Below are 19,299 nucleotides of genomic sequence, written 5' to 3' on the forward strand. Positions count from 1 at the left end.
AAAATTGTTTGTGATGCTAGAAATTTTTACTGCCAAGAGTTTTAAGAACTATAGATAGTCAGATTCTGTAAACTAAAGTCATCTTCCAAAGTGTGAGGTTTCTAGTTGCATCTTTACTGTATTTACTCAGGTTGCCGCTATGTATAAAGGAGTGCAGGAGTCCACAAAACTTACTTCCTTTGCTCTTGAAGGCAAACAGCACGCTTTAGTAGCAAAAGAAAATTAGTATTGAAAGCAAAACAAGGAAAGAAATCTCTCTGGGCCCCACTTCTATGTCTTAAAAAATAAGTCAATTTAGTTTAGTGATAATAAATAGATATATGATTTAAATAAAGACCAGTTCAATTCTGAAAAAGAAGAAAGTAACTTCAAAAAAGAAAAAAAACGATTAATGTTTAACATACTCTCTTTAGAAATGCCATATAGACTTGAATAGTCTGGATTAGTTTTTCTTGGAAATGATGATCATAACTTCTGGAACTATTTTAACAGGCGTGGAAATGTGCTTTAGGTTTTTTGTGTGATCAAAAATGGGAATGACTAGTTCAGCATCTGTCTTAGTCAGTTTGGCTGCTGTAACAGAAATACCATAAATTGGCTGGCTTAAACAACAAGCATTTATTTCTCATAGTTCTGGGGGCTGGGAAGTCCAAGAGCAAGGTGTCAGCAGATTCATTGTCTGGTAGGGGTCTACTTTCTGTTTCATAGAGGCCGTCTTATTGCTGTGTCCTCACCACGGCCAGCAAAGAGGCAAGAGAGCTCTCTGGGGTTTCTTTTATAAGGTTGTTAATTCCATTTATGAGGCTCCACCTTCATGACCTAATCATCTTCCAAAGGCCCCACCTCCTAATATCATTACAATGAGGGTTAAAATTTCAACATATGATGTTAGAGGGACACAAACCTTCAGTCCTTAACAGCATCCACACACGCAAGTTGCAGCAACGTTCCAAATAGGACATACATTTGAATGATCTGTCCCGAAGAATATCTGCAAAGTCTATCATCTTTACTCCACAAATATATCATTCCCTGAAAAGTACATTCTACATGCCTTAAATGTGAGCCGGTGGGAAAACAAGCTCATATATTGAATATTAAGCCAGCTTATCAGGTTTCTTTCATTAGATACAAGTGATTTCTAAACTTGTGACCGTGGATATTACTAAAATTCTTTTCAAGGCTTTTCTTCATTAACTATTTTAAGAAACATACAAAAGGCCTTCAGGATGACTAGAAAGTGAATACAGACAGCCTCTTAAGATTGTCTATCACTACTGATGTTTTTAAGTATAATGGAAGGAGCATTGTCTGAGAAGGGGTCCTTTTCCTACCATGAAAAGTATTTTTTATTTTTTGTATGTATTAGGTGACAGATTATTATATTTAATGTGTATCTCTACTTCCCTTTTTCTAATCATATGTCACTTTTAAATCTAGATTTGACTCCAGTTGGTGGATATCGGTTAAAGTCGATGGAGCAGGACACTTTAGCAGTAGTATTTTGTTAACACATACAAACTAAAAATGAAACAAAACAAAATCACAGTTCTCCCTCTATGTTCTAGAACTTCAGGCAGTCAACATTTTAAAGAGCTAGATAATCACTATTTTTAGTAATATATAAACCTAATATATAAAGACAGAATTTCTCTTTAAATTATCTACGTCCTCCGAACAAATGTTACTTTAACTACCTGGATATTTACTGTTCTTGATATTTCTATATGATGACTCTGCTTTCATTTTCATTGATTTATCTCCATCCCCAATTCTGTGTCTTTGCACTAATAAACCCTGATTAGATGTCAAAAATAGAAAGTAGGTTTTATTCATATATTCACTGATTCAATGAACAATTGTAATTGAGTTCCTGCAGTGTCCCAGGCATTGTCCTAAGCATGAAGGTAATCGAAACTGACCTGCTCCCTGAACGCGCTCAGCCTACTGTTTACCAGATGTTGGGCATAACATTTCACAAATTATTCCACTTAGTTTTAACAAAAATCCTGTGAAACATATAGTATTACAATCTAGTTCTATAGATTAACAAATTCAAGAATATTTACTTGACTTGGCTACGTCATCTGATTAGAAAAGCACCAGCGATAATTAGCTCATAGCATATAGATGGATGTCCTTCTCAGGATAGTTTTTCTTTTTTAAATTGCTTGAAGAATAAACAAACAAACAAACAACTGCCAGGTCAAACCATTGAATACAGAAGATAAAATCATGATGAAAGGATTGTTTTTCACTCTCCGTTAAAAAGTATGTTTTATTTATGTCCTCAGGTTGTTTAGTATTCTTTAATAAATGAATAAATTAAATCTGGTTTAATAATAATACAAATAGATGTTTTGCATTTTAGTTGTAAAAATTATAATAACAACTTGAGGAAAAGCTCTGGGTCTGAAGTAAACTGTACCATATGATATTGAATAGCCAACTGGTAAGGCAGAAAGTTAAAAAAAAGTTATTAGAGGGAATTATTATTCAAAATGAAATGGAGCTTCTAAACAGAGATGTTTTCAAACTCTGTTCATTTCATCCTCACATCATGAAAAAAACAAAAACAGGCATAACAACTACTACAAAACATTGTGCTTGCTGACAAAAAATATTTTGGGTTATCTTTATTTGCCAGTTTGGGTCGTGGATGAAGTTTACCATTCTACTTTAGGTTTCTTCACCTGTAGATTTAAATACAACTTTGGATGAAGGTAAGGGGTTTCTAAGGATGTTTTTTAATACCCCTGCGATGACTATTATTATTCATATTGCAAAACAAAACAGAAAGCATTTGGTCGATGGCTTATAAGGTGATTTTTGGAATTAAAGCCAATCTTTACAGAACTAACACAGACCAAACTCATAAACTTTCAGATGAAATTGGCCTCTGCCAAACAATATTGACCAATTATCATCACAACTGTATTTGCAAAACCATAGTAAAGGAAATGGTGTGCTATTTTGTTTGGACTCTATTTGAGAACTAATTAAAATGATCTAAAAATTAGAGCAAACTTTATTTTAAAATCTTAGATATCTGTTTTTATTTTAATCACTTATTTTCCAATTCTTCAGATAGTCATTCAAATTATGGGAAATAAAAATTTCAATTTGCTTTAATTAACATATTTCTCATTTCTACATGAGACAGCACTATTACTTGTATAAGATAAATATAGCTGGAAGATTGACAGATGTTATTATGCACATAAATGGCCATAATAATTGGCATGAGTTTTGAATGCTGTAATTACCCAATGGGATGGACTAATGCTGAGTTTGACTATACAGAATTTTCCCTGACGCCTTGCATGGAAAATTTCATACATGATGTCAACTCATTGATTTTATAATAACGTAATTCTGGAGTAAATACTAACTGTGTGTGTGTGTTTTGTATAGTATGTTCTTGATAGTTCAATACATCATGACACTCTACAAGGCAGGATTCAGGAGGGAATGCTAACTTGCTTCAAAACTCTCACTTTTTAATTTACTTTAGTGACTCATTTTGAGATTCAATGTCACATAAGTCAGACCACAGCTTGTGTCATTCTTATTCTGATAAGAAACCATTTGGCATTTTGAAAAATGACCTCCGTGTAATCACAATGAGAATACATAAGGATGTTTTAATGGGGAAAAATCCTTTTCTATTCAATCTGTGTGTGTGTTTCCTCTCATAAGCCACTAAATAAGCTGCAAATTTCAGCAGAGAAAGTTTAACTCAGTTTGTTCAGTGCATTTGTCTTTAGATATTGCTTGGAATAGTATGAACAGGGCAATCAGCCACTCCAAACTATTGCCTACTATCTAACATAATATGAATAAAGTAGATACCACATTATACATATGAAAAATGATTTCAAGAATAAATTCAATTTTATTTTCCTTAGAAGCTAGTACTTTTAAAAGTATAATATTGAAGATGAAATACCATATTGAAATATAAATTAAGGTAAGAAAAGTGATCAAAAGCAAAATAAAATCTAGGTAGGAAAATGGATGAATCTTTTTAAGTTTTCTAGGGTAAAAACATATAAAGGCATCTGTGTATGTATGACCTTCTTGTCTCTGCAACATATATAGTCATTACTTTACCAAATATTATAAACTTATGTTTTTCATTTATTGCTAATTATAAGATTAATATGTTTTGTTGTTATTCATCAAAAACAAATTAAGATTAAATATATCATAAAAGATTTTACAATGTAATCCGTTATGTTCACTGTGCTGACCACTCAGCAATGTTTAACAAGTGCATATCAAGAATCACTAAATGCCTTTGTTCCTGATATACTTTCTGAGTGAGCAGGTGTTTTAAAAAGTGCTCTAAAAAGGGCAATTTTTGCTTCAAATGTGGTATGAAATTATAGGGAGAAGGATCAAGTAAACTGGAGTTAAGAAAGTGAGAACTCAGGGCTGCAAGATGATTTACTGGAGGGCAGAAGTAGTAATTATTGAATAACTCAGTAAGTAAATAAGAAAGGTCCTTAACAAGCACAAGATAAAGCAATAGAGAGAATCTAAATTAAATATAACCAATCAGCACACAGACACACACACACACACACACACACACACATATATATTCAATGTATTCATTCAAAAATTTTAATAAAATATTTATCATGCTCTAGGCACACTTGTGGGTGGTGGGGATACCGCAGTCAGCAAAAAAGGCAAACATATCTGTTCTTACATCCTTCTCAGAACTTGCATTCCAATGAGACACAGCATTAATAAGAAAAATGAAAAAACCATAATGTACATTAGTAAGAAATTAATGCTATGGCAAAAATAAAACAGCGGAAAGGGGAAAGGAATGTTGAGAAGTTGATTAAACTTTAGATAGGTGTTAGTTTTTTATTGCTGCTGTAACAAATTGCCACACATTTAAGAGCTTAAAACAACACAATCGTACTGCCTTTTGGTTGTGTAAGGTCATGTAGACCCACTGTGTAATGGGTCTCACTGGGCTAAAATCAGGATATTGGCAGGACTGCATTCCCATCAGGTTGTTCTAGGGGTAAGTTTATTTTTTGGCCCTTTCTTGCTTCTGTGGGCCATCCACATTCATTGTTGGTTCACGGCTTTCTTCCTGCGTCTTCAACACTAGCAAAGCTGCCGGTCTCTGTGTGTTTCTTCCGTAGTCACATTTCACTCTGGCTCTCCTCTTCTGCCTTGCTCTTCTACTTCAAAGTACTCTTGGAATTCTGTGGAGCCCAAGTGGATAATCCAGGATGATGTCCTTATTGTAAAGTCAACCAACTAGCAACCTTAATTCTATTTACAACTTTAATTCCCCTTTGCCATTTAACCTAACATATTCACAGGTTTGGAGGATTAGGATGTGGCCATCTTTTATTCTGCCTATGATGAATATAAAAGAAAAGGAGACAAGGACAGCCAATAAAAATCTCACTCACATTTGAGTAAAGAAGGCATGAAAATGTAACTCCTGCTGTGAGGGCTCTGAAGCAGGGATTTTCCTAGGCATTCCAGAAACAGTGTGGCTGAAATAAAGAGCCCAGGATAAGAACATGAGCAATAGGAGAGGGGTTCAAAGAATTAATGGCAACATTTGGAGGTAAAATAGTGTCTCGTAGCAAAACAAAGCAAAACAAAAAACTGACTTCTACACTAAGTGAGATAAAAATCCCTATAGGATTTTAAGCAAAAAAGGTAACATACTGCCAAAGATTTAAAAAAGATCATCCTGGAAGCTTGTTGATGGTCAAAGGCAGCATTTAGAGAAGACCAACCTAAAGGTACAACAAGAATCTGTATAGAAGGTGAGGGGGGCCAGGGCCCAGCAGTAGTAGCAGTAAGAAGTGAGAAGCAGTTGGATTCTGAGTATATGTCAGAAGTAGAGCTGGTAAGATTTGCTGGAGGTTTACAGCTATAGTGTGAATAAAAGTAGTTAACGGACTCTCCAAAGTAGTTGGCTTTCACATTTGGAAAAACTCATTTGTCTTTTATTGAGATGGGTAAGATTATGAGAAGAACACTATGATTTTATCTGATTTGTTTTTTAGAAACAGAGTCACTCTGTTTGTAGAAGTCTTACTGCAGCTCTAGACTCCTGGGCTCAAAGAATCTTCCTGCCTCTTCCTCCCAAGTAGCTGAGACTACAGGCATGTGTCACCACACCCAGCAACAGTGGATTTTTGGTGGAAGATAATATAAGGAGTTAATCTTGAACATGTAAAGCTTAAGATGGCTGTGAGACATCCAAATTAAGATAGCAAATAGAGAGTTGAATAGATGAGCCTAGAGTTCAGAGAATATATAAATTGTAATAAGTGAAAGACCGTGTATGTTTTTCAAAGGCATGAAATTGATTGAGGTAGTCAACCAAGAGTTTAGATAAGAAATAAAAGACACTAAAGACTAAACACTGGGACACAGCAAATGGAAGTGAGGGGAAGGAAGAGGAACCAGGAAAGAACACTGAGAGACAAGAAACAGAAGTTGGACAAGACCATGATGAATAGAACCTTGAGAGCCTAGAGGAGAAAATGGTTCCAAGAATCACAATTACTCTGTCATGCTGTTGTGTCAAATGAGCAGATGGCGAAGAATGACCCCTAGATTTAGTGATGTCAAGGGGTTTTATTGATGGGCAGAGCTGCAGTGGGAGGCAAAACTGTGATTGGGGTGAATGGAAAACTGGGGGAAGAAAATCAGAGACCACAAATAAAACTTTGTATACATTTTTCTTTGTGCACATGAAATGCTGTGTACACATTTTGCTGTAAAAATTTACATAGTAAGTGAAGGAGGATTGGAGTAAATGTAACATTCTAAGATAAGAGAAGTAGTATTTATTTTGGAGAGCGAGTTACTAGAGACGAAAACTTCAGACATGAAAAAAGGGAGAATTGCTAGAAGAATATTCCTGAGTGTAGGCGGGAGAGGAATGAATTCTAGGGCAGACATCTTGACCTTGGCTAGTATAACATGAAATTTATCCATAGGTACAAAAAAGAAGGCAAACTATGTGTGCACAGATGGTGAAACTCTAAGTGGCGGTGATCTTATGGAGGATTTTTGGGATGGCCTCAGTATTTTCAGTGAAACAAAACACAACACCGGCTCATATACAGAATGAATTTTTGGTGGTGTACATTTGAAGATAAAAGGCAGTGAGAGAATAGATGACTTAAGAAATATAGAAAAACTTTGTGTCACCATTATGGGTTTAACTGAAGTTAGCGTCAGCCAATTTAGGGGAAACTAGTTATCATGGTTCTCTGCTTTTTTTCCCATCCCCATTCAGCTCTATTAGTACAGAGATACAATATTGGGGGGGACCAAATTTAACCAGGGTTGTGGTTTAAGCAAGTAACTGTGACCAAGTGACAGGGACAAGGGATTTGGAGTACAGGCAGACCTGGTTTCATTGTGCTTCACTTTATAGTGCTTCACAGATCTTGAAGTTTTTTGTTTATTTGTTTGTTTCTTTGTTCGTTTTTTGAGAGAGAGCCTCGCTCTGTCACCCAGGCTGTTGTGCGGTGGCACAGTCTTGGCTCACTGCATCCTCCACCTCCCGGGTTCAAGTGATTCTCATGCCTCAGCCTCCCAAGTAGCTGGAATTACAGGCTTGCAACACCATGCCCAGCTAATTTTTCTATTTTTAGTAGATGTGTGATTTTGCCGTGTTGGCCAGGCTGATCTCAGCTATTCCTGACCTCCAGTGATCCGCCTGCCTCAGCCTCCCAAAGAGCTGGGATTACAGGTGTGAGCCAGTGCACCTGGCCTGTGTTTTTTATGCACTGAAGATTTATGGCAACCCTGAACAATTCTATCAGCGCCATTTTTTTTTCACCAGCATGTGGTCACTTTGTGTCTCTTTGTCACATTTTGGTAATTCTCACAGTATTTCAAACTTTTTCATTATTATTATATCTGTATGTTGGCCTGTGATCAGCAATTTTAATGTTACTGTTGTAATTATTTTGGGGAACCATGAACTGTACCCATATAAGACCTTAATAAATGTGTGAGTTCTGACTTAATAATAAACTTAATAAATATGTGACTTCTGACTGCTCCACCAACTGGCCATTTCCTCAGCTCTCTCCCTCACCTTAGGCCTCCCTGTTCCCTGACACACACCAATAATAAAATTAGGCCAATGAATAACCATACAATATAGGCTCTAAGGGTTCAAGTGAAAGAAAAAGTCACACATACCTCACTTTAAATCAAAAGTTAGAAATGATTAAGCTTAGTAAGAAAGGCATGTTGAAGGCTAAGCTAGGCCAAAAGCTGCACCTCTTGTATGAGTTGGTTAGCCAAGCTGTGAATGCAAAGAAAAAGTTCTTGAAGAACATTAGCAGTGCTACTCCAGTGAACAAAGGAATGATAAGAAAGCAAAGTATCCTTGTTGCTGATACTGAGAACGTTTCAGTGGTCTGGATAGATCAAAACGGTCACTACATTTTCTTAAGCCCAAGCCTAATCCAGAGCAAGGCCCTAACTTAAATTCTGTGAAGGCTGAGAGAGGTGAGGAAGCTGCAGTAAAAAAGTTGGAAACTGGCAGAGGTTGGTTCATAAGGTTTAAGGAAAGAAGATACGTCTATAACATAAAGGTGCAAGGTTAAGGAGTGATTGCTGATGAAGAAGCTGCAGCAAGTTATCCAGAAGATCTAGCTAAGATCATGGATGAAAGCGGCTACAGTCACCAACAGAATTTCAATGTAGACAAAACAGCCTTCCCTTGGAAGAAGATACAATCTAGGACTTTCATTGCTACAGAGGAGAAGCCTGTGCTTCTCCAAACTTCTCAAACTTTGGAAGCCTATGTCTTTCAAACTTCAAAGGACAGGCTGAGTCTCTTGTCAGGGGCTAGTGCAGCTGGTGATTTTAAGTTGAAGCCAATGCTCATTTACCATTCTGAAAATCCTATTGCCCTTAAGAATTAAGCGAAATCTATTCTTCCTGTGCTCTATAAATGGAACAACAAAGCCTAGATGTCAGCACATCTGTTTACGGCATGGTATACTGACTATTTTATGACCACTATGGAAAAAAAACGTTCCTTTCAAAATATTACTGCTCATTAACAATGCACCTGGTAACCCAAGAGCTCAGATGGAGATGTTCAAGGAAATGTGGGCTGTTTCGTAAGAGACAACACAATATCTATTATGTAGCTCATGGATGAAAGAGTAATTTCAACTTTCAAGTCTTTTTATTTTTGAAATATACTTTGTAAGGATATAGCTGCCACATATATGGTGATTCTGATGGATTTGGGCAGAGTAAATTGAAAGCCTTTTGAAAAGAATTTACCATTCTAGAAACCATTAAGAACATTTGTGATTCATGGGAGGAGATTAAAATATCAACATTAACAGGAGTTTGGAAGAAGTTGATTCCAACCCTCAGTGGATGACTTTGTGAGGTTCAAGAATTCAGCAGAGGAAATAACTGCAGATGTGGTGGAAATAGCAAGAGAACTAGAATTAGAAGTGCAGCCTGAAGATGTGACTGAATTTCTGTAACCTCATGACAAAATTTGAATGGATGAGGAGTTGCTTCCTATAGATGAACAAAGAAAGTGGTTTCTTGAGAGGGAATCTACTCACGATGAAGATGCTGTAGACACTGTTGAGATGACAACAAACAAATATTCCATAAATGTAGTTGATAAAGCAATGGCAAGGGTTGAGAGGATTGACTTCAATCTTGACAGACGTACTGTGGGTAAATGCTATCGAACAGTATTAAATGCTACAGAGAAGTTTTTCTTTTCTTTCTTTCTTTCTTTTCTTCTTCTTCTTTTTCTTCTTCTTCTTCTTTTCTTTCTTTCTTTCTTTCTTTCTTTCTTTCTTTCTTTCTTTCTTTCTTTCTTCTTTCTTTCTTTCTTTCTCTCTCTCTTTCTTCTTTTTTTTTTTTTGACAGAGTCCCACTCTGTCCCCCAGGCTGGAGTGCAGTGGCCCGGTCTCGGCTTATGGCAACCTCCACCTCCCAGGCTCAAGCGATTTTTCAGCCTCAGCCTCCCAAGTACCTGGGACTACAGGCGCATGCCACCACACTTGGCTAATGTTTACATTTTTAGTACAGACAGGGTTTCACCATATTGGCCAGGCTGGTCTCGAACTCCTGACCTCGTGATCCACACACCTTGACCTCCCAAAGTGCTGGGCTTACAGGCGTGAGCCACCGCAGCTTGCCTGAGGAATTTTCCTTGAAATAAAGAGTCAATAGATGTGGCAAACTTCATTGTTGTCTTATTTTTAAAGATTGACACAGCCACCCCAACCTTCAGCAAACACCATCCTGATCAGTCACTAGCAATCAACATTGAGGCAAGACCGTCCAGCAGCAAAAAGATTATTACTCAATGAAGTCTTATGTGATTGCTGGTATTTTTTAGCAATAAAGTATTTTAAAATTCAGGTACTTTTTTGTGGAAATAATGCTATTGCACACTTAGATTACAGTATGTTGTACACATACTGCAAGCACTGGGAAACAAAAAATTTGTGTGACTCGGTTTATTGTGATCTTTGCTGAATTGTGGTGGTCTGGAACTATATCCACAATATTTCCAAGATATGCCTGTATATCTTTTTCTATTATATTTAACCTATGTAAGAAGAGAAATCAGAAATCAGGGTATTATGGAGATGAGGGACCATAAAATAATGTGAACATCAATGGAATAGTGTTTTGAAAAGTTGATAAGTAACCACCAATGGGAAGGAGCTAAAACAATGCAACTGGCATCAAAAAGGAATATTTGAAATATTGCTCACAGAAAGTGTGCAGCTATTGGCAATGTTAGGTCTTGGGTGTAACCATGGAAGTGGTGGATGAGGTGGGGTCCTAGGCAAGTTATTGGATGAGAGATGTCTTATTAGTTAGATATGCTAGGTTGTGGCTGTAAACACAACCAAAAAAATACATCATGTCCCTGTTATCAAACTGTGTTTCTAGTTGGTGGCCAATTTTCTTCCAATAAATGATTCAGGAACCCAGACTCCACCTACCTTTCAAATTTTTTCAAAGCCTTATTTTTCTTACATCCTATGGGCAGGAGAATGATGAGGGCATAGAGGAGGCCAACTAACTTTTAAAAGCCTTGATCCTAAAGTGGCACAGATCAGCTTTGATCACATTTTATTAGTGAGAACTAATAACATGACTATGCCTTAATAAAAAATTGGAGAAAGATTCTGTGACATGCGGTCTTTATTTAGCTAGAAATTTTATTCATGGAAGGACAGAATGGGTTTTAGTTGCCATTTCTTTGTCTTTGCCATGGGAAGACCCGGGAAGAAGGATTAAAAGGATCATGTACATTAGTATGGAAATCAGTGAAACATGTGACAGAGGTAGTGTTGAGGAAAGAGACTTTGGTCAGGAGCCAAAGGGAAGGAAATGAGTGTTCTAAGAAGTGATAGATGAGTGTTGTAAGAGGAATAGTGTGTAGTAGGGTCTGATGACACAATAAACAATAGTGGGTGTTTGTGGGATTTGAGAGCAAGAATCATCTGGAAGTGAATATGAGGAACAGTGAGGATGTGAGCCATGTCTTCTAACCTTGGTGTTGTGAGGGGCATGGGAAAGAAAACAGCCACTACATATGCCTGCAGCAGGAACAACGTTTTAGGGAAGATTTGGACCTTTTTGCGCAAGAAAGCAAAGGAAGTTTTCACAAAAGAATTTGAGGCCACAACAGATTTTGCTATTGACGGAACTGAAATTCCAGAGTGCAGAGTGGAAGAGTTTAGGCAACGAGGAGTGTCAGAAGGTAGAAGGAAAGTCAACCTGCCCAGTTATATGAGGGTTATAGTCCCAGGAGATGAAGGACCAAAGCATATTCAGGATCTAAGCTATTTTATGACCTCACTTTTACCAATCCCAGCCAAGCCACTATAATCTGGTGCATGAATTATTGCTTTGGTTTTCTATCTGGTAATCACTACTGTTTTAAAAACACATCAGATTATTTTGCACCTCTGGAAAAAAATAGTAAGAAAATCCTTACAATGGACACAAAGTCCTTTAAACTCACAACTTTGCACTCTTCTTCTTCTCCCTATCCTTTCTTCTTCTCCTTCTTTTTCTCCTTCTCCTCCTCTTCCTTATTCAACTTCAACTTCTCTTACTCCTCCTCCTCCTGCTCCTCCTCCTTCTTCTCCTTCTCCTTCTTCTTCTTCTCTTCTTCCTCTTCTTCTTCTTCCACCCGTTCTCCTCCTCCTCTTCTTCCTTCTTTTCATCTCCTTCTCCTTATTTTCATTCTTCTTCTTTGTTGAGACAGGGACTCACTCTGTTGCCCAGGCTGGAGTGCAGTGGTGCAATCACAGCTCACTGCAGCCTCAAACTCCCTGGGCTCAGGTGATCCTCCCACCTCATCCTCTGGAGTAGCTGGGACTTTACAGATGTGCCACCATGCCTGGATAATTCTTTTAAAAATTTTTGTTGAGAGATGGGCTGGTTTAGAACTCTTGGGCTCAAGCCGTATGGCTGCCTTGGCCTCTCAAAGTGCTGGGATTACAGGTGTGAACCACTGCACCCAGCCTCAACACTCTTCTTTTTGATCACTCTGTACCTAGTTATACTGGCTTTTTGTTTCTCTCATGCACCAATTCAGGGCCATTGTGCTTGCTGTCCCCTCCTCATGTGTTTTTCTCACATGCACATAGTGTGTACTACAGCTTTCAAGACTCTGCTCAAATATTATTTTATTTAAAAATCTTCTCTACCAATCATATAAAATGAAATCTTAATTGCATGGGCCTTGTTATTTCCCATATTGCTTTATTCCTCTCCATAACACTCATCACTCTATTACCCATTTATAAGTGTGTTTGTTTTTTCTAACTCTTCCTACCAGAATATCGTCTTCATGAGTATGGGAACTTTGTATTTTTCACTGCTATTATGCCAGCTTCTATAACGGTGCTTTGCACATAGATGACACTCAATAAACTTTCTTTTAATACATAGATGAGATAATCCAGTTGAAGTACTTGAAGCATAATGTGGGTGTAAGAAAGAACACAGAGTTGGTAGACCACACCCGCTACATTAGGGCCATGATTCCAAGACTTGCAATGAAAACATAAGCTAACTTAAATTCCTGCACCCTACTGATGTATGTAGTAAGATGTACCCAAAAGTTCTGCAGGTATTAGCAGGCCTGAAATTTTTAAGTGAATGTAGATGGATAAACTGACATTTTTTTAAGTTGAATTATTATTCTTACACCATGTCCCACTGAAGACCATTTGTAAGTTTTTCATGTGCTGGCTTATTACAAATTTGATGATGTGAAGAAAATGTATTTAGCATCTGATGATTTTTCTCGGTTTGAAGAGAGAGAAGATGTTGTGAAATAATATTAGTGAATGGCATCTCAAGTTTGCTAGTTAAAAATAGTAAAGTTGCTGCAAATCTTGAGCGTACCTTTGAGGTTTTTGATTATTAATTCAGAGTTAAAACCAGGGAGTCTGGTTGGGTGATTTCCCTCTAGCATGTTTCATGGATTAAGGCATGGAGGAAGGAGCTATTTGGCTTTATCTAGAGCTAGAGTCTTACTAAGTAAGTACCAAGGACAGAGGGATAGGCAAGGAAGTTGAGGTCCTTTGCAAGCAAGTGGTTACAGAAATGGACCAGGGCAATTAAGATGAAAAGGATAAAAGTGAAAACGGAGGAAGCTAATATATAGTGAGCACTCAAACTTGTATTTACCTCCCAGACCCATGTTTTTTCTGCCATTAACCATGGCCTCAAAGAAAGTACCTACTGACAATCTTTGTGTTTTAATCCTTCACAAATTATTAAAAATGTATTTTTATAAATGTGAAACATTCAAAGCATAACTTATTAAGTTTATAATATATTTTATGTTCACTTCTAAACTCTTGATACCCAAGGTAAGTTAGATATGCCCCAACCATCAATGAGCCCATAGTCTTAATTGGTAAGATAGACATGTAAAGGAATTACCAAAACATCTTAAGCGCATTTGATAGAATGCAGAGAAAGAAGAATGATCATAATCCCCACTCTGATCAATAGCCAGCATTATAAATGCATAGTACTGTTAAATGAATGCATGATTTCAATAAGGGTATGCATGGAAAAAGCTTGCAAGCATTTATTATTCATTTATTTGATTCAAGAAAGATTAGGACTGGCTTAAAAGCACTGACATTTAAGACCCGAAAAGCGCTGTTATCAACCTGAATGTCACTTGGCCTGGCCCCCATGATTTTTTATAGGTGTAAAAATTTCTGACTTCCAGAACACATAACAAACTTCTAAAGAGAGTGCAAATATTTACCAGTTTTTCTTCCTCTGTGCCTCTACTTAAAGTAAAGAAGATAATACAAAGAATAATACAGAGGTGATCGTTTGAAGTTTCCTGCTGATTTCAGACATCGTTTCTCATTAAATATTAGAATATGTTCTGTGTCCACATGGCATTATTACAGATATCCCTGCTATAGGGGTTAAATGAAATAAAGTATAAAATAGTCTTAGCCCAGTTCTGGAAAAAGGAAAGCAGTCAATACTTGTCAGCTCTACAGTGACATATTGCTGACATCTTATATTTGCTGTTTTCCAGGGTTTTTTTTTAGTTTATTTTTTTCTCTACCTATTTACTCTACACTCTCCTTACATAATTTTATCCACTGATATAAATTTTATTATTGTCTATATGCTAACAATTCCAGAGCTTGTATCGAGACTAAGAACAAAGTGAAATCTCAAGAAAAGTCTAGGCTTGATATATTTATTTGGGAATTATTGGCATATTGATAATGTATAGACAGTGATTAAAGATATAGTGAATTTGAAATGTCATTGAAACATGTAAATGGAAATAACTGGTAAGCATATCGTTAATCAAACTAGAAAAAAATTCTCTGTGACCTTCTGAAGTTCCAGTTCTTCCTATCTGAGCAAATGCCTTCACTGTCTTTTTACCCACTGATTCTGGAAACTAGAGGTTTTATTCTAGTTTTTAGAATCACAAGAATCACAGGTGCGCACCTGTGATTCTAGCCACTGGGGAGGCTGAGGCAAGAGAATTGCTTGAACCCAGGAGGCAGAGGTTGCAGTGAGCCGAGATCACGCCACTGCACTCTAGTTTTTAAATTTCTGTTACCTAGTACAGGACCTGAGCCAATTAATCATGAAGGCATCTATGTAAAATAGAATTCATCTAATTCTTTCTTTCATCACTCTTACTACCTTGATCTAATTCATATTGCCTCTTCATTCTCTTATAGTGATAGCCCTCTAATCAGCCTCACAGTAGCCACTCTCAAATAAACTGTATCCTTGAAAAGATTAGGCACCACATGTATGCTATCTTTGCCGAATTACCAACATGTCTTTTGGGGATAAACCTGAGAACTGAAGCTGTTAAGAAAATGTCAGTAGAAATATAGGAAGATTGCTTATTGGATATATGTGTCAGAAACCATGCTCATTGTTTAGGTCTAAATTTGATTTGTAGCTTTTAGAATTTAAATCTTCATTGAATTTTCAAAGTATCAGGGGTTTAACTTTGCTGCATTGAGCTCTCTCTCTGGCTAGTCCTTGGGACTCATTCAATATCTTCCATCTGTTATATATAATTTGTTCAAATAATTGTTGCAGGAATATCAGAAATCTAAACCATGGGAGTAATTTTATACGATCCTATAGGATAATAAAAATAATAACTATCACTACAGAAAAACTCTAGAATATGCAAGAAATTTTACATGCAGAAATTCTAAGCATTACTACAACCCTGCAAGTTAGGTATTTCGGGTGGTGGTATATTTTGAGGCATTACCGTGTTTTAAAATCTGTGTATTCTCCCCTTCCACTCACACTTCACTATCCTCACATTTCATATGAGTAAGTGGTCAGACTTGTGCTTGTTTTGAGGAGTTTTGAAGCAAGGTAGAATGCAGAAGGCTCTTGCAAGTCTTTCTAAACTCTAGAGACATGAGAAGATTGAGACGTAGATAAAATATCTTAACCATAAACACAAAGGCAGAAGGATTTCACTGAAAGTAGAAAGTTTTCCCAGCTTGGCATGAAGGGAGATGGTGACAATGGAGATGGGGGTTTCAAAGCACAAGTGACATGTCCTCAGCTTCCAGCACAGAAGCGAAAAGGCCAGCGATATTCTAGAGGGGAAATGGTTACAAGAGTCATTTAAGGCTGGGTGTGGTGGCTCATGCCTGTAATCTCAGCACTTCGGGAGGAAGAGGCAGGCGGATCACTTCAGGTCAGGAGTTCGATACCAGCCTGGCTAATATGGTGAAATCCTATCTCTACTAAAAATGCAAAAATTAGCCAGGACTTGTGGTGAGCGCCTGTAATTTCAGCCACTTGGGAGGCTGAGGCAGGAGAATCACTTGAACCCGGGAGGCGGAGGTTGCAGTAAGCCAACATTGCACCACTGTACTCCAGTCTGGGTGACAAGAGTGAACCTCTGTCAAAAAAAAAAAAAGATAGCTTGGTGTGGTGGTGCGCACCTGTGATTGTAGCCACTGGGGAGGCTGAGGCAAGAGAATTGCTTGAACCCAGGAGGCAGAGGTTGCAGTGAGCCGAGATCACGCCACTGCACTCCAGCCTGGACAACAGCGGGACTCTATCTCAAGAAAAAAAAAAAGAGTGATTTAAGCAAGCAGAACAGCTGGTTACCTCAAGGAAGATCTCGGAACCCCATGTAGAACTTGGACTCATTCAAGCTCATCCCAGTCCTCACGGTCATGCTGACGAGAAGAAGGACAGTGCCTGTCAGGATAAATGACTCTTGTACTGTAAGGTATCTGCCTCAGAACCGTACAGGATTCTAAAATAGAAGCACAGATTCTGAGGAAGGGATAGACCTCTCTCCCAACCCCACCTAAAGAGTCTAAAAAGATAAGATTGGGCCTGCCCAGAATGATAACTCTTTCTTGACTTTCTGTTTCTTGTAATGACTAAGGAAAATTGCTGAAAATACCAGAGATATTTAGAGGATATATTTAATTGAATTGAATTAAACAATGGAGTAATTTAGAGATCTAATTACTTCATTCTCATATAACAATGCCCTGTGGCTACAAGTGTATCTGTTTTTCAGGCATTATATATTTTCTGGATCCTCACCTGAATCAAACTCTTATCTAATTGAAAGTACACTGGAATTGGATACAGTAAAGAAATGTGATTTTTCATAATTCCTTTCTGTCGTGAATTTAGCTAGTAAAGTTTGTTTTGCATTTTAAGGAATAAATTGCTGCAGCTGACACTCATTACACTTCATTCTAAAGCCTAATTTATGGTGTGCCTATAAATTTCCATGCTAATATATTTCTATTGTTATATTTTTGCTTACAAAGATTTTAGTGTCACTTTATTTAATTGAAGTCAAATGATGTTACTTACCTTTTAGTGATGCTGAAAAAATTGCCTTTGTAAGCTACTATTATTCTAATTGGATTTTCTTGTAGAATGCTGGATGTCTTGAGTGCAGAAAATTTCAGATATAAATTTAGAACGAGTGCTAAACTGTGACATCTACTCTATCAAACCAATAATAGATATGATATGGGAGCTGAGATTGTAATTGATTATGTGCAAGGCATTTGTTGAATCATCAAATAACACAAGATTTCAATAAATTATTCTAAATATAAAAAGTGCAATATGTGATATCTATAGACATTATCATAACTTTGTATAACATATTTAGTTAAACGACTGAGTGAATATGAAGACAATAGCATTCCATAATGTTCTGTAGCTTCAGCAGCATCATATGATTACTTTGGTGTTTCTAAAATTACTGGAATGTACATTTTAGAAAATAATTCAGAAACTCACCTATACATTTAGCATTCTGGAGGAGGTGCTTGTTTATGACTGACTTTTTGAGTTACTAATATATGAAGAACAGATGTAGACTTATTTCCAATTGAACCGACGTCTGATGCCATTCTGAAACTTATGAGTGACTGAGGAATTTGGTGAACATTCATGTACATTTCTTGCTTTCTCAACTGGATGAGCGTCATTTTCTGTGTCTTTAGGCTGAAATGGCTACCTTCCTTCTGAGTTAGAAGGTTCCTGCCAAACCCAATAAAATTGAGGAAACAAGTGGAATGCATGTTTTTTTTGTCAAGGTCCATATTTCTGTATCTTCTCATAAAAACAAATAGATTGATTTGTCACCACATATCGACCAAAATAGCTTTATGAGAACTCAAGAATCCAGATAAGAGATTACAATGCTCCGGGATGGCACAAAACCAAGAATAATCACATTAAAATGACAAGAAGAGCAGTTTCTAATCACTCACTCCCTCAAGCCAGCACACCCTAGTACTGAGGGAGATTCCCTCAACCTGTGATTTCTCCCATGAGGGAAAGGGAATCAGTGGGCATTTAACATCTCCAGGCTTTTGGGGCACTGCTCAAAAGACCTGCTTTTGTCTTATCACACTCAGAGTGCTAAGGGAATCCAGCATAGTTAGAATGCCTGGGGGAAGCTAAGAACAAAGAAAAGGGGTAAGTGGCTCTCAGCAGCTGGTGCAGATGTTAACAGCCAGTGTGGGTCTCAGCAGCTGACATGAATCTCAATTGACAGAACGGATCTTATCTGATCGGGCAAATATCCATAGCATATGCAGCTTTCAAGCCGATGGCACAGATCTTAGCAGATGGTATGGATCTCAACAGCTGATGCAAGTCTCAACAGGTGGGGCAGCCAGTGCAGCTCTCAGCACTGATGTAGCTTTCAGCAGAGGGCATCGATCTTAGCAGCGAACACATTCAGCTCTCAGCGGGATGTGTAGACCTCAGAAGCTGGCTTAGTTCAGTGGGATTGGGAGAAGGTACATAATTCTGAAACTTCTTGTTTAGGCAGGAGGGAAAGAAGTGTAATTTATACTCAATGTCCCAACATTTTATTGAGCTGCCCTAGGGAAAAAGAGCCTGTGGCTTTCGGCACCTGGCATGGATCTGAGGGATTAGGAGAAGACGCACAATCTTCAGATTTCTCTCCAGCAGGTAGGGAGAAGGGTAAAGTGTGCAAATACATAGAAAAGATTTTGGAAACTTCCAGAATCCCTAGCAGGGTTAATTGAGGAGGTCTTTCCCTACCAAAGCAAGGCCTGTAAAGGCTGGACAAAGTGGATATACTTCAAATGCACAAATAGTCACTCAAATCTGAAGTAAAACGAAAAATCAGGGAAACATGACACTACAAAAACGACAACAACAACAAAAACACAGTAAATCTCTGGTAACTGACCTTAAGGAAATGGAGAC

At 37.5% G+C, this 19,299-nt stretch overlaps 1 protein-coding gene and 1 long non-coding RNA gene across 5 annotated transcripts in view; one reads left to right on the forward strand and one right to left on the reverse strand.

Annotated features, from left to right (window-relative positions):
- Nucleotides 1-19,299, forward strand: part of MSR1 (macrophage scavenger receptor 1) — a 526,719-nt gene that overhangs the window by 159,928 nt on the left and 347,492 nt on the right. The gene's annotated exons all lie outside the window — the stretch shown is intronic.
- LOC129486864 (uncharacterized) lies at nt 1,449-17,356 on the reverse strand. The gene is made up of 3 exons (XR_008659127.2): nt 16,687-17,356; nt 5,445-5,531; nt 1,449-5,231 (listed from the first exon to the last, which is right to left on the reverse strand). It is a non-coding gene; the product is annotated as an uncharacterized lncRNA (long non-coding RNA).

This window comes from Symphalangus syndactylus, chromosome 1, assembly GCF_028878055.3.
Source record: "Symphalangus syndactylus isolate Jambi chromosome 1, NHGRI_mSymSyn1-v2.1_pri, whole genome shotgun sequence".
Taxonomy (NCBI): domain Eukaryota; kingdom Metazoa; phylum Chordata; class Mammalia; order Primates; family Hylobatidae; genus Symphalangus; species Symphalangus syndactylus.